We start from the raw sequence: 14,643 nt of genomic DNA, 5'->3' as shown, positions 1-14,643 counted from the left end.
CTGAAATAAAATGTAAGTCAGTTAACTTTTTTTTTTTTTTTTTCCAGTGGTCCTCTTCTGTAAAATAAAGATGTTGTGCTCATTAATTTTTCCTATTGGAACAGTGTAGATTGACCCTGAGGTTCTGGCACCTATCCGCTTTCGGCCCCCCCTCAGTATACATTGGTTACTGCCTGGCCACCTTTATAAAAATGTTCTGGCTCCGCCTCTGGTGGCCGGTGATCTGGCATCGCGACATGCTGACAGCCATCCGGAGCGCGGTGGCTTTAAGGAGGGAGGCGTGGTGCTGCCGTTTCCACCGACTTGTCAGATCCGTCTCTCCTCTCTACACCCTCAGCTGAATGACCAGCCTCCTTCGACCAGACCAGGGGGATCTGCTCTCCGCTCCCAGTTCTCATCCCCTGCCTGCTCTCTAACATCCTCCCCCCCAGGATTATTATTACCGAGCGGTGACAGCTTCCTCGCGCAGAGCCTCGCAGGTGAGTCGCTGATCTGTGAAGCAGCGGCGGTGCGCGGTGCGCCGCAGGTCTGACGCTGCTGATATCTGAAGAACCTTTAGGATCTGAAACTGATGTGTTTGGATCATTTTTCAAATGTTTCTATTAACATTAGATATGATGGATCTTTGCTTCCCGGCTGAGGCGCATATTAAATATTAAATACAATCTACTGGATTTCCAGCTTTATATAGCCTTACGTTTCATGCAATAATTTTAGAGACTGGTATTGAATAACTATAATAATCCTCCCATGTCTATCAGTTATGAAATAATACCTTATAGGCCGCTACAGTCTTATTGGTTAATTTATATGCAATTCTGCGCATGACAGTTTTACGTCCTCTTGGATTTTCTTCAAGTATTTTTTCAAATATTTGACCTATTAATGTGCAGATTTGATAAAAAAACGCTTGAATTCACGCATTTGACCTCGATTTTATACCGGTGTCGTGCGTTCACTAGGCTAATCGGACACACGTTAGTACCAGCGGGTGTCAATAGAGGACGCTGTTTCCCATCAGCTGCTGTGTCATCCTATTTCTGCTTCACACAGACACTTTTTTCCTACTAAGAAATGAGATGCAGTGATGGGTCTGATCTCCACGTCCTTTTCACATTAGTTAGAAGAGATATTCTATTCTTTAAATCTATGTTTTACTGATATTAGTCTTTTGTGACAGTGAATGTTTTCACATATAAAGAAAATGATTTTATTTCACTTGAAAAGTGGAATAATTAAATGTAATTGTACTTTTTTAAAGCTTATATTTAGATGTATTTGCAAGATGATCCCAGTGGTATAGTAAATGTGACAAATCACTTTGCTTATTGTTGCCAGCAGTGTGCCTTTCTCCTGGATTAGAGTTCACTGTTTCCCATCCAAACATTGGTGCATCAGATATCACCTTCTCTAACATAAAAGAAGAGTTTGAGTGTCTAAATATAACATGTTTAAAAAAAGAACAACTACTAATCCTGTTAGTTATACTTGTCTTGAAACTACGTGCTATTTAAATATGAAAAAGAGAATAAGAGCTGAACCAAATGCCTCGAGTCTCGAGGGCATCTTCCTCTTTTATGGCCCATGCAGCTTGTTGGTTTATAGGATTGGGGAGACACTGAGAGCTGGTTAATCTGGCTGAACATCTGGTCCTAATGCAGCGATGGATCTTCTTGGCTGGTTGCGGACGCTTTATAAGTATAGCACCATTCTAAGCACAAAATGATCACTCATGCAGCTTTCCCTGAGCATATATAACATATATGCATATATATAACATGCATATATTACATTCTTCTTCAATGAATTGGGAACACAATTCCTTGCACAAGTATATGTGTTCACCTTTTTCCAAATTGCAAATACAGACTTTAGACTGTATTTTTATATGTAGCATTATGGAACAGACCCACACAAAGTAAAGTAAATTTTAATGAAAAAGCTGCCTTTTATCACAGAGTAACTGTACAGGAGCTGCAGACATCCATATAACATGAGGAAGGCTTTGTTGACCCAATAATAATTAGTTCTACGGTTCATAAATATGACCCATATGGTTGACAGACAACAAAAAAGCTTTTTTTTTATTTAAAGACACATAAAGTTTTGTTAGAAAATCTTTAAACCAAAGAAAAAAACAAAGTGCTCCAATCAGCTCTATGGTTGTGCACAGCCATCTGTATGGTGACAAACAACAGCACCCTCATCATGCTGTGGGGACACTATTCTTTAACAGGGACAGGAAAACAGATGGGAATTAATGTGAAGATGGATGAAGCTAAATATAGAAATTCTGGAAGAAAACTTCTAGTTCCTGCAAAAAGTTATGATTGGGGTGGATGTTTGGCCTTCCGGCATGATAACCTTACAATTGCGCCCTATTCATGGGTTAGAATGGCCCTGTCAAAGTACAGACATAAATCCACTTGATAGCAAAAAGGAAAACCGATGCTCTCCATCCAACTGAATGACCCTGAAAAAGTTTGCAAAGATGAATTGGATAAATATATCAGTGACTACATGGTTTAGGGGTCCAATACAAATATATGGAAAACATTTAAAATTTTATGTAAAAGAAGAAAAGCAACTCATGCATCCTGTAAACGTTCTGCAGTACTTAGTTGAAGCAAATGGTGAACCAAATATTTATCTAAGCCTCAACTGTTTTAAAATTGTGCCCAGCAATAAGAAAAGAAAAAACATTTATAAAAGAGCATTATAGGTTTAAGGATTGAAATGGATTAAGACATTTTAATCATGCTGACCTATAGCGATAGGGAGCGATTGCAGGATTTGTCCATGCAAGGCTCAAGTTCTTTTTTCACAATTTTTTGAAACTCATAGAACAGACATCAACAGGCTGCTTACTTCAACCCCACTTGGCTGTGCTAATGGCTATCAGCAATGGATGGATTTATTGAAAGCCCTGGTCTTTAGCGGGCAGCAGCCCTCCGAGCAGAGGGCTGATCTTTTAATGCGCTTTAAGCTTTTTACAGTTTCAGCTGCATGTTAGATTTCACATACAGAACAGGAATATATCTGATTGTTCCCCAGTCTGGCTGGAAAAGTGTGATCCTGCAGAGTATTTTTAGGTCCAGTGTTTTGACTAAAGAGCTGAATCTTTAACCAGCTACCTGTGTGTTTTCGAAGTGGGGGGTGGCTTGGGGAAAGAATATATGTCTGACATCCAAGAGTAACAGAGCCACTGCACTGAGGTGTTCTGCTTTTGGCTGCAGCCTTGCTGACTGAGCAGAGGGTGAAATGCTTCTGCTTATGTGTGTGAGTGTGTTTCTGTTGGAGGAAGGATGAGTGGGAGCCTTGATCAGCACGGTGTGGCTGGGAGGTACAACACAAGATTTCTGATGTTTACAAAGCCCAAACCAACATGCCATAAAGAGGAGGGAGGGCTTTGTTACCAGGAGCGAAGAGCGGAGCTTTAGTCGGGTCTTAGAGTGCCTGAGGTTCGGATTGACAGGTTATTCTGAACTTTGAGTAGCAAAGGTAAAAGTCATGTGCTGTTTTTCCTGAATAGTGGCCATATCACTCAACTCTTCTGGGTCTTTGTGGACCAGTATTTCTTCTGAAGGTACATCTGGTTTGTAAAATATAACGTCATTTGTAAACATTGTCTAAATGTATTTCCGATGTATAGGTCAAAGTGGCATCTTAAGTAAAAGACTGACTTATCCGTGCAGTCAATACAAAACTTGTCTAAAAATGATGGCAAGCTCTAGAAATGTGTTTTTCTTATAAAGGAAGAGGATAAAATTCAGCTTAGAGACAGAAATGTCTCCCTATAACATCGACTGAAGTTTACTGTATTAATAATCCTTTGTAGGTATTAAGTGGTCAATGAGATAAACCTTCGGTATAACCAGGTCCTACTGCCTGTGCATCAAAATCAGTAATGCAACACAAAAATCAAAATGACCAACTATCACCTGCTGGTTAAAGCACCAGTTCAAATGTATCACTTTTAGGTGATCTACTTCTTCCGTGCCTAAAGTAAACCTATTCTTGTTTGGACTTACTACGACCCTATAATGCATGTAGCAAACATCGTCAAACCCACAGTGAGTGCCCACAGCAGTTATATCAGGCTTTGAGTTAGTCTCTGCGTCTCTTTCTGTGGTGGCATACTGGATCGCTGCATCTTTGCAGAGATCCTGAGCACAAAAAGTCGTCTGGGAGTAATTAGCTGTGATGGTTTAAGACAAAACCAGACAAAGGGTTGACCCTGTCCCACTTCCTCCCCTTGTGGTTGTACTTGCATGTTAAATAAGTTATTTTGAATAAAAAGTTAAGAAAGTATCAGCTCTTAAAATCTTACTACTTTTTTATGATTAAAAATGTAGATAGAATCTGGTTACCATGGGCATTATATTTTCATTATATTTTCTCAGAAATTGCAGCACATAGAAACACTATCAAGTTGAGGTTTTAACACTTGTTTTTGTGGATAGAGTTACTGAGATAATATGAAAATAGCATTTTTCAGTTTCATTGCAGTGCTTTAAAGTTAAGTGTCAATAATAAAATGTTAACACCTTTTTATAATACCCCTTAAAGAGACATTGGAAGGGACAAAAACTGAATTCAGACTTGGATTGTAATAAGTCACAGAATTATAATTGTCTCTATTACTTAATTGGTTTTCTCACCTGTAATGGTTGCTAAATTAAGATCAATATTATGTTTTTAGCTGTTTATATGTGCTGGAATGTTCCGTTAACATCAAACTAATAAGCATTTAAAATATGTTGAAAATACCATTATAATAATCATATAAATATTCCGACCTTCAATTCAGTTTATTTCTATAGTGCCAATTCACAACACATAATCTCAAAGCACATTTCAGTTCAGCCGGTTCATCCAGTCAGATTGATTCAAAGTTTTCTATCGAAGGAAAACCTGTTGATTGCATCGACTCATTGACTCAAAGGCAATCCCTCACACTAAGCATGAATGTAGTGACAGTGGAGAGGAAAAACTCCCTTTGAACAGGAAGAAACCTCCAGCAGAACCAGGCTCAGTGTGAGCGGCCATCTTTCGAGGCCGACTGGGGTTCAAGGAGACAGAAGCAGAGATACAAAAAGCTGCTATAAAAGGCGAGCCGTCCAGGAAAGTGTGTAGATTATATAAAAGCTGAGATTAACTTGTTTTTAATTGGCTGTTTAAGGACTATAAAAGTTTTAATCTGAAATCTAAAAGGTAAAAGTTACATTTAAAATGATTTTCAAAGTTTTCCAGAGGTTTAATTTACCTTTATAGCCCGATGTTTTCTTTTTGCGGATTAAAATTTGAGCATAATTGAGAGCATAATGGGACAATCAGCAGTTTAATGGAGGGTGGCTGCTGTAGGATCTGGTCCGTTTCTTCCATAGAGTAGTTTGGCTGTTCTTCCACTGTACAGAACCTCCAATGGAGCATAACAGGAATGCTCCCGGTGTGCCAGAGACCCTTGGCATCAGAACAACATTAGGTTCACTCGAGTGTGAAGTTCTGCGATACAATCTTAATCCTACCTGTCTCTCATCTTTTTGTTCTGTAGATCTTAAATTGAGGCCAGGACTCTGCTTTGCATAATGAATGAATTGAGTGGTATATGATGAGCTATGCATACTTTAATTTGGCAAAAAAGTCTTTATTAATGTTCTGTGAATTTTTGATCACTAATGATTCCTTTATCTGCAGTAGAAAGATGTCATATCAGAGTGAGTTTCATAAGATGAAGAAATCCTTAAAGGTGTTAGAATATGATCAAACTATAACAGTTTGTACACATGGGCTATACTGTCATACTAATGGTAAAGAGCAGTTTGGTACATTTTTAGTTTCTCTGCTGAACTTGCATTTCCTTGGACTGATTGATACAGCTTGGAACATCTTTGGCTTCAATGATGTGTTTTAACATCCACACTATTTTCAGCTTCGTCTCATTTAAACATTTAAAATCAGCCTTTGCCGAAGCTGTTAGCATTCCGTCATTCTTCGACTTCGGTTTATTAATGTCTTCAGTCTACTATAAGAAAGTGATCTTTTAGTTATAACACCTTTAGAAGACATTACTTTACAAAATCTAAACCATCTCACCAAGACGCCCACAAGCAGTTATGTGGTTAAATGACCTGCAGCAGGAACATTTTCGGGATAATTATGATAAATAGTCATAATAGGATTGTCAGCAAATGTAGGAGTTTAAGCTGATCATATACAGATTATTTTCTCATTCACTTGTAAATATCTTCACAATAAGAATGGGCCAATTGTTCCCAAAGGATAATGTAAAGTACAATACTTCAGTATCTTTTCTCTTCTAAGAATTGGTTCTCTGAGCGGACAGATGCTCTTACATCAGTACTTTTCCATACTATCCAAAAGTCTTGACCATGTTTATTCTTTTATTTCCTCCCTATTATAATGGAAAAGTTGCACAATACATGCACTGCTTTGATCCAGTAGATTAAATGGTCATAAAATCATGTTTCTAAAGGAAGGACCTTTAAGAATGGAGAACTTTTCATTAATTGCTATAAAAACATCTTGGTTCCTTGAAAATCTCTTGTCTCTGAAGACATAAACAGCTAATATCTAAATAAAAAAAAATATACAATTTGATTTCAGATGGATTGAGAAAAGAAACTTGGATCTGGTCTTTTTCTTCTATTTATAAAATCATATTGTCTCAAGGGAAACTGAAGGAAAGGACACAACTTCTGAGCTCTCGCCTATTTTAGTGTATAATCTAGCATTCATTTAATTTCTACTGTACCACATTAGCTGCTGATGTAAAAATGAGAAGCAGAAATTGTTTATGTGAATTATAATAAGTTTTTTTTTTTCTTGAATATGAAAGAAAACCCCTGTTTGGCTTTTCTGAGCCGCTGTGGTGTTTTTGGAAACATTAGTTTGCTGCCCTGACTACTCAATTGAATGTGCATATTTCCACCCCTGCTATAAATACCTCCCATATAAAATGAAGGTACTTTGAGGTTGCTGTGATTGTTGGATGATTAGTCTGTGAATCACAGCAGAGTCTTGGGACCAGGTGGGCAAGTTAGATTGGCTCTGACAATTACTTCTCCATGAATGGAAGCTATTTAGCTCAGAGGGTAATAGAGGTTGAGAACGTCCTAATATTTCTTTGCGCTGTGACAGCCATCTCCCCCTCTTTGGTCAGTCGTCTTAACCCTCTGTCCCTCTTCTCCCATCAAACATCAATGTGCCGGTTGTTTCGGGCTCCAAGTAGTCACAGGTAATTAGCTCCCATCAAAACAGGCAGCAGGAAGGCGGGCTGAGATTCGGGCACCCAAACGCCATGTTTCTGCCCCATGTCTAGTGTTACCCTGAGCTACCGAGAAAGGGTTTTGTTAGAGGAGGGAAGTGGAAGGGGAGTCCACGAGGGACCCGGCCGCGTGCTACGTCACCGAACACAAAGCAGCTCTTTCACTTGGGATCTGGAGCACATATGGGATCATTTATAAAACCTCCAATGCATCAACCCCAACCTCATTCTCTTGACTGCAGGTTTCCACTCACCTTTACATCTTAAATTTACTTTGCTGCTAAATTTATTGTGAAAAGTGGCGCCTGGATATACTACACCAATGCTTCTCCTGATATTACTCGATGCAAAAATGCTTCAGATATATTTCTGGTATGATTTTATTTGGAAAACACTACTTGCCTTTGTGAAGGTATTCCTGTAAAGTTGTATTTATTTAAGGTCATTTATTGCAGTTTAATAAATCAAGGCATTCATGAATGAACAAGTTAACTGTAGCCTCATGAGATCCCCCGCTCGCACAGTGAGACCGCGCCAGTGTGACATCATCTGTGGGGACTGGCCTCTAAGCTGCTCAGCTGGGTGCAGATAACGGAGCAGCATGGATGTTTATTTTCCACCGCCCCCTCCCCTCCTCCTCTGCATTCCAGCTTCTTATTTATAATGGCCATGATCTCTAGCACTGGGCGCTGCTTCTATAAAAGGAAGTTTGAAAACTTTTGCAGACCCTCTCCAAACAGAGGCTTGCCTGCTTCATTTTTCTCGAAGATGTAGTCTTTAGATCTGTAGTTGAAAGTCATTGTTTACCAGTTGCTGAAGCAAAAACTTCTTCAGAAGTATATCAGGGTTGCAGAAGTCAATGCAATATTTTAATTCAGCCCCACTTCAATTTGTCCCTGTATGTACGAATGCACTCTATTAGTTATGCTTAAATCTGCAACTTTGAATGATATATATATATTTTTTTTAAAACACTGTATTCCACTTTAAGGCCATTTATTTTATTTTTGTTTGAATTCCTGTTTTCACTGGTAGACTAAAAATATGACAGCTGAGAACCCCTGATGAGTTATTCTACATGACCTCCTGCTTGTTGGTATTTGGTATGGGACTCCAAAAAGTACATATCCTTACTGTAAACTATAAGTAAAATACAGAGACTAGTTTTCAATTCAATTTCAATTCAGTTTATTTCTATAGCGCCAATTTACAACATGTAATCTCAAGGCACTTTACAGTTCACCAGATCATCAAGTCAAATTATTCAGCGTTTTCTATCTAAGGTAAACCAGTTGATTGCATCGACTCGTTGACTTGAAGGCAATCCCTCACACTAAGCATAATGTAGCGACAGTGGAGAGGGAAAAACTCCCTTTTAACAGGAAAAAACCTCCAGCAGAACCAGGCTCAGTGTGAGCGGCCATCTGCCGAAGCCGTCTGGGGTTCAAGGAGACAGAAGCAGAGATAGAAAAAGCTGCTATAAAAGGCGTCCCCGTCCAGGAAACACACAGCCAGGCAGATGATCTCTGAGCCAGCTCCCATGTCAGAGGATGAAGAGAGCATATCCAGTTAGTCATTGTCAGAGAAACAGGACTACACTGAAAAACAGGCCGATCTCCAACATCTATAAACAAAGGTATTGATGGCAGCAGCACAGCTGATATTTCTCTCCAGGATGGAGCCACAGCCAAACAGGAACAGACCAGATGAAGCTACTATGAGAAAAAGCAGAGAGAGCAGAACGTTAGAGATTGAACTAACAGAATCAGACAGTTTTAAGCTAATGGATGTCAACCAGAATTTTGACTATCTGTCTGGCAGGTAGAAACTGAAGTTTGCATGAAATATCTTCCACTTCACATGACCAGTGTGAAATGACTAACATGATTTTGAAGTGGCAAAACGACAGCATGCACTGGATTTTTTAATGTCTTAATCTCAAAAGACAAAAAAAAAATATCTCTAACATGAGCCTTCAAATCTTTTATTTAGTGAGCAATAGTTGAGCTTGTCAGGTTTTTTTTTTTTTCTTTCATCCATCTGTCGTTGAGAGGCTGGATTATTATTTTTTTGGTTGTTTGTTTTTTTGCTTAGTTTTCCCCTCTCGATTGGCTCTAACTCTTCCACGTTAATTGTCCAGATGTCGTCTGTGATCTGACACCCTGTTTAATTTTCAACAGATGGTACTTGTTTCATAGGACTTTTCACAACACAGATTACCTTAATTGAGGCCATTTACCAGTGAACTCTGTGGATTTGGCAAAATAATCTAGTGGAGGCCTATGGAGCCCTCAGGGCTTCTGAAACTTAAGGTGACTTACAGGTTAAACATGCTGGGAAAAATGTTGTGTCCATCCTTTAGTATATTCTGATCTTTCAAAACGCAATGTAATCTTGCATTCTTTCAGATGTGCTCTCGTAACTATCAGATCTTCCACCTAACCTCCCTCCCTCCATCTCCTTTCCCCTTTTCATTGCTCTGAGCTGCTCTGTTTGTGTTTGATTGTGGGAAAATGTCTCCACTGTCCGTGAGAGTCCCCCGCTCTCTGGACCGGCTTTTCCCTTGGGTGTCCTCCATATTCTGATATGTTGGGCCCCACCACTGGCTCTGGGGCCCTTGTTGTGTCAGCAACCACTCGTGGTAAGGAGCAGAATTCATTTGCCGTCTCTATAGACTCTCTGTCAAACGGCATTTCTAAGGTATTTGTTTGACCTGGAACCTCATTTTTATTGTTAGACTCAACAGCATTGGTTTTCTTTTCAGTTTTTATTTTTTGTAAGGAGGCTTTAAGGCTTTCAGCACAGTCATAAGGAAGACTGACATAACGAACTCCTTACCAATAAATCAACTCTGATGCTGGATAGAGATTAAGTCAATTTCTGATATGTCACAGATTTAAGAAGAACCATGGCTGTTAAGGGTTTACTTTGGCCCAGCATACAGAGTATGTTCTTATTGTCGACCTTCGTATGTGAAGTTTTTATCATAAGAAAAGCAGTTTTACTAATCAAGGCTGCTATTTGGCACTAACCCTCATAAGGACACTTATAGCTTTAATATGTTTTTTCGGGGGATTTTCTATCATTAATATCAAGTTTTGTTGCCTGTGACAGGAGAGTTTTTCCTTTTATACATTTGGTGCTTTTCCAGGTTTTATTTTAAGATCTTTATGGGATTCCCCTAAAATACAGGTTATTTACCAACACCACAGGAGTTAGGAATTACCGTATTTTCTGCACTATAAGACGCACATTCAATGAATGACCTATTTTAAAACTTTGTCCATATATAAGGCACGCCGCATTATAAGGCGCATACAATAGATGCTACAGTAGAGGCTGGGGGTTACTCTATGCATGAATTAGATGTAGCTGCGCTAAAGGGAATGTCAACAAAACAGTCAGATAGGTCAGTTCAACTTTATTAATAGTTTAAGGTATAACATGTAGTGCAATGTTAATACACCCCACATAGTGGGGGGGGGATCTCTTGTTGTTTCAATAATAATACTAATCACAATATAGTAACACTCGAAATAGTGCAAAGCGATAACAATATATCAATAACTTAACGTTGCTCAAACGTTAATATCACACAACACACAAAATAAGCACGTAAAGCTCACTTTACTAAGTTATTCCTCATCCACGAATCCCTGGAATTCTTCTTCTTCGGTGTCCGAATTAAACAGTTGGGCGAATACGGGATCCAACATGCCCGGCTCCGACTCTTCGAAGTCGTCATTGATCGAGTCAGTGTCGCTGCTGCTGTCTAGCAGTTCAGTGACAATTCCTGCCTTCGGCGGCTGCTTACCGTAGTTGCCATATATAAGGCGCACCGGATTATAAGGCACACTGTCGGCTTTTGAGATAATTTGAGATTTTTAGGTGCGCCTTATAGTGCGGAAAATACGGTACAGATTGCTTTCTTGCCTGTTGAGTGTGAGGGTTGCTCAGCCATCTGGAAAATTGTGGAAAAGTCTTGCCCTTTCAGTACGTTTGTTTGAGATCTTAAAACATACACAAAAAGAAAATAGTGTGGAAATATATTTGTTTACAAATTTCATATCAGATTCTCTGGATCTTCGTGCCTTGGTTAATTTCTGCCTGCTATGTATGCGTCCGTCCTTGTTTCTTTCTCTTCTGTCCATCCTTTCTCTTATCCTCAGTATATATGAGATAAAATAAACTGTAACAAGTCCTCATCAGTAAAAGTTAGTATGGGAAAGTTTGATTTTTTTTGAGGAAGAATGGGCAGGAACTCAGGAATGTGATTTACCTATTTATCTTTCAATTTCCCCAAAGGTAGGCCATGGTAGATCCCTCCGTCTCAACACTTAATTTACTTTTTGTAATTCACTTAATTGGTGAAATAGATTTAGGATGCAGATGGATCATTTTCACTTATTTCACTAATCCATCATAATACTCCTATGCCAATCTCATCTAATGAAAATAGAAATTGGATAAATATAAACCGAAAGATTGGAGGAAAAATGCACACAGTATCAGGCTGACATCTCTCCAGAGATCTCACTTTATTTCAAAACCAAACTCCCAAGGAGTAAAAAAAATAAAAGATAAACACCATCATAACTCTTCCACCAAGTTTTACATGACTACATTTGGCTTCTACCATCTTCCCATGCATTTCTTTCTAATTGTGTAATAACTTTGTGTTACACTTCAAAGCCTCTTAAGTGGAATAGAAAGCAGTGATGGGCATTTTTACTGCAGGCTTCAGGATTCTTCCAGACCCTAATGCATCTTCTGAGCTCCCTGCCACTGCTCTCAGTCTGAGCTTTGAGATGGATTTAGCAGTTAAAGATCCAAGAACTGTTCTGTATTTGTTTTTTCTTTTTTGCCTTTGTGCTACTAAAAAAAAAAATCTTATGGGGGACCTGAGCCATGTCCTCCATGCCAGAAACTTCTTTATTCTGAATGACAAACTACTTGGTTGGCAGCGATTAAAGCATTCAGGATGGGAATGAATACAGTTCTGTCTCTGGAGAGGCTTGCTCAGTAAAGATGCCTTCTGCTTTCATCCCTCAGGAGAGCAGATTGATCTCAGGCAGGTTTAAATGGACTGTTGAAAGGCGAGGTGTTTATTTGCAACTTTTTTATAAACTGCACCATTTCTTCTTATTTAACTTTATTGGAGTGTTGTTCATCATCTGGAAACACTAAAAGGCAGTCCAATTTCCCTTTGCTTTAGTAATTTCTGACATTCACCTGCAACGGCAACCTTAGTTCTCCCTCTTGGCGTACACTTTGCTGTTTTCTGTAGTTTTATGTGCTGTAACTGGTCACTGCTAATGAAAAACACAGGTGCTCATGTTGATTCTGGTTCCAATTTCTAAATCCCTGTTCTGCTGATGGAGGAGGAAGCCTGATAAAACAGATGTCATCACCCTCTGATATACACTCCACCACTCCCTTGTGGTAAATTGTCCCTGCTGATGCCTCTTCCTCCACCACCTCTGCTGTTCTTTTGGTTGCTAAGAAACCCTACCCACTTCCATCAACCTCCTCCTCTTCTTTCCTTGCATTGGTCAGCAACTTCTCAAAGCAGGATTATGTTTTCCTCTTTCTTTCCTTGTTTAAACTATCGGCCTTCAGCGTTCAGGAAGTCTGGGAGCTAAACAAATGACAGGAGCCTGTTGGATAAAATCAAGTGACCCAATCAGTAACCATGGAGATGAGGATATGGTTAGGGGGATGATGTTTTTAGATTCAGTTCTTCATATCTGTCTGCTACTTTTGTACTATTTCTGTTAAGTTCTCTCTTTTTTTTTTCTTTTCAACCAACAAGCTAACCAGGAGCATGTAGGTATTTCACCCCAGGGTTTCATCCTTTTCAGGACCTTCAAAGCTTGCTTGTCCAGAGTCTATTGTTTCAGCTGGGCAGAAATGTGCTTACTTCTGCTCGCATGCAAGGAACTACTGGTATTAGCTGCCACTCTTTTCTCTTCATTGTCCCACCAAACCCTCTAGCCCCCCTCCGTGTCCTGTTTTGCCAATATAGTTCTGAGAATTGATGTCCAGGAGCTGGATAATAGCCCAACAGATTTGCTTTCACAAGCACACAATTATGGTTGTTGCCATAAGGTTCCACTTGCTTCTTATATATAAAATTTTATTGAAAATGATTTATGGAATAAAATCGTATACAACGGTCAAAGAGATGGAAAGTGAGGTGAGAAATGGAGAGGGCATAAGAACTAAAGAGATAGAGAGAAAACAAAATAATAGAAAAAAACAAGATATACAGAGATATACATGTTTTACTGCCATCTTAAGTGTTGGAGTGAGAAAGTCAGTCTCTCAGGTGTTAATTTTCATTGGACCAAAATTTGCTGAAAATTGTGATCATATCGCAGCCCTACTGTGGTTTAAACTTAGAAGTATATATCTAGTTTTTGTGAGATATGTGAATAATATGGAAGAAAAACAGTCTTATTGGAATCTGCCTTTATTTTGTACACCGAAGTTTAAACACTGAATTTTTCTTAAACATTGAATTCCTTTCACTGAATTTATATCCGATGAAAATGTGCCAGCAAAAAATTCAGCTGCAAAATATTCTGCTTTCTTTTTCTTTCTTTTTTGCAGCTGATTTCTTTGCAGCTTTATTAGACAAAAAGTCTGTTTTAAAATACGGTGTACAAAAAAAAGTCAGATTTGAGACTGTTTTACTTGCATAGATAGTTATTGTCTGATTTTCAATGTTGATGGTTACACAGCTGTTCAGTTACTCAAAAGTCGAATCATTGATTATTGGAGAACCAACATAACAAGGTCAGGTTAAAACCCTTAGTAAGGAAGTTGGAGAAGGAAGACGACAACCGGATTCTTTCATTATGAGTCAGCTTTGGTTAGACAGGACCGAAACAACGTGGGAAACTTTTATAAATGATGTTATCAGTAAGAGAGAGTTTAACTTTGGCTGCTGCTGGTCTATGTCCTTTTTGGACATTTTTTACCTCTACAGTTTTGGCAATATATACCATACATTTTTTGGTCTGCATTCCCCACAGAAAATACCAAATTTTCTTTTCAATAGTGCTACCAGTGCTAAGCATGCTCTTTGCTTATGAAAAATTTGCAAAATTGAAAAGTTAACAATATTATTATTATTATGAGAAGAGTCATAATAATTATAAGTCTTGTTTTAAGAAGGCAGCATAAACCCTGCAAATAACAAAAATGTAGATTCTTAGAGATGATAAATCTGTGGCTGGTTTGCAGCAAATTTGACCACTTTTTATTATTGGGTGAAAAAATCTTCAGCAAGTAAGGGGAGATAAGATTCTTTCTAAGCAGTTGTTGCCTGTGTGTACTTGCAAGGGAGATAT

The 14,643-nt window shown here is 38.7% G+C and overlaps 1 protein-coding gene across 2 annotated transcripts in view; it reads left to right on the top strand.

Moving 5' to 3' along the window:
• Window positions 1-256: 256 nt before the first annotated feature.
• daam2 (dishevelled associated activator of morphogenesis 2) overlaps window positions 257-14,643 on the top strand; it is a 135,814-nt gene continuing 121,427 nt past the window's right edge. Inside the window, exon 1 of one of the 2 annotated variants that reach the window (XM_038292713.1) lies at window positions 257-479. The gene's annotated coding sequence lies outside the window, so the exon portion shown is untranslated. Of the gene's footprint in view, window positions 480-3,573; window positions 3,596-14,643 lie in introns of those variants that run through there. The other variant, XM_038292715.1, reaches the window with a different exon arrangement.

Source organism: Cyprinodon tularosa, unplaced genomic scaffold (assembly GCF_016077235.1).
Source record: "Cyprinodon tularosa strain WSP-4 unplaced genomic scaffold, ASM1607723v1 ctg316, whole genome shotgun sequence".
In the NCBI taxonomy this organism is placed as follows: Eukaryota; Metazoa; Chordata; class Actinopteri; order Cyprinodontiformes; family Cyprinodontidae; genus Cyprinodon; species Cyprinodon tularosa.
This window is presented reverse-complemented; position numbering and strand designations above follow the sequence as displayed.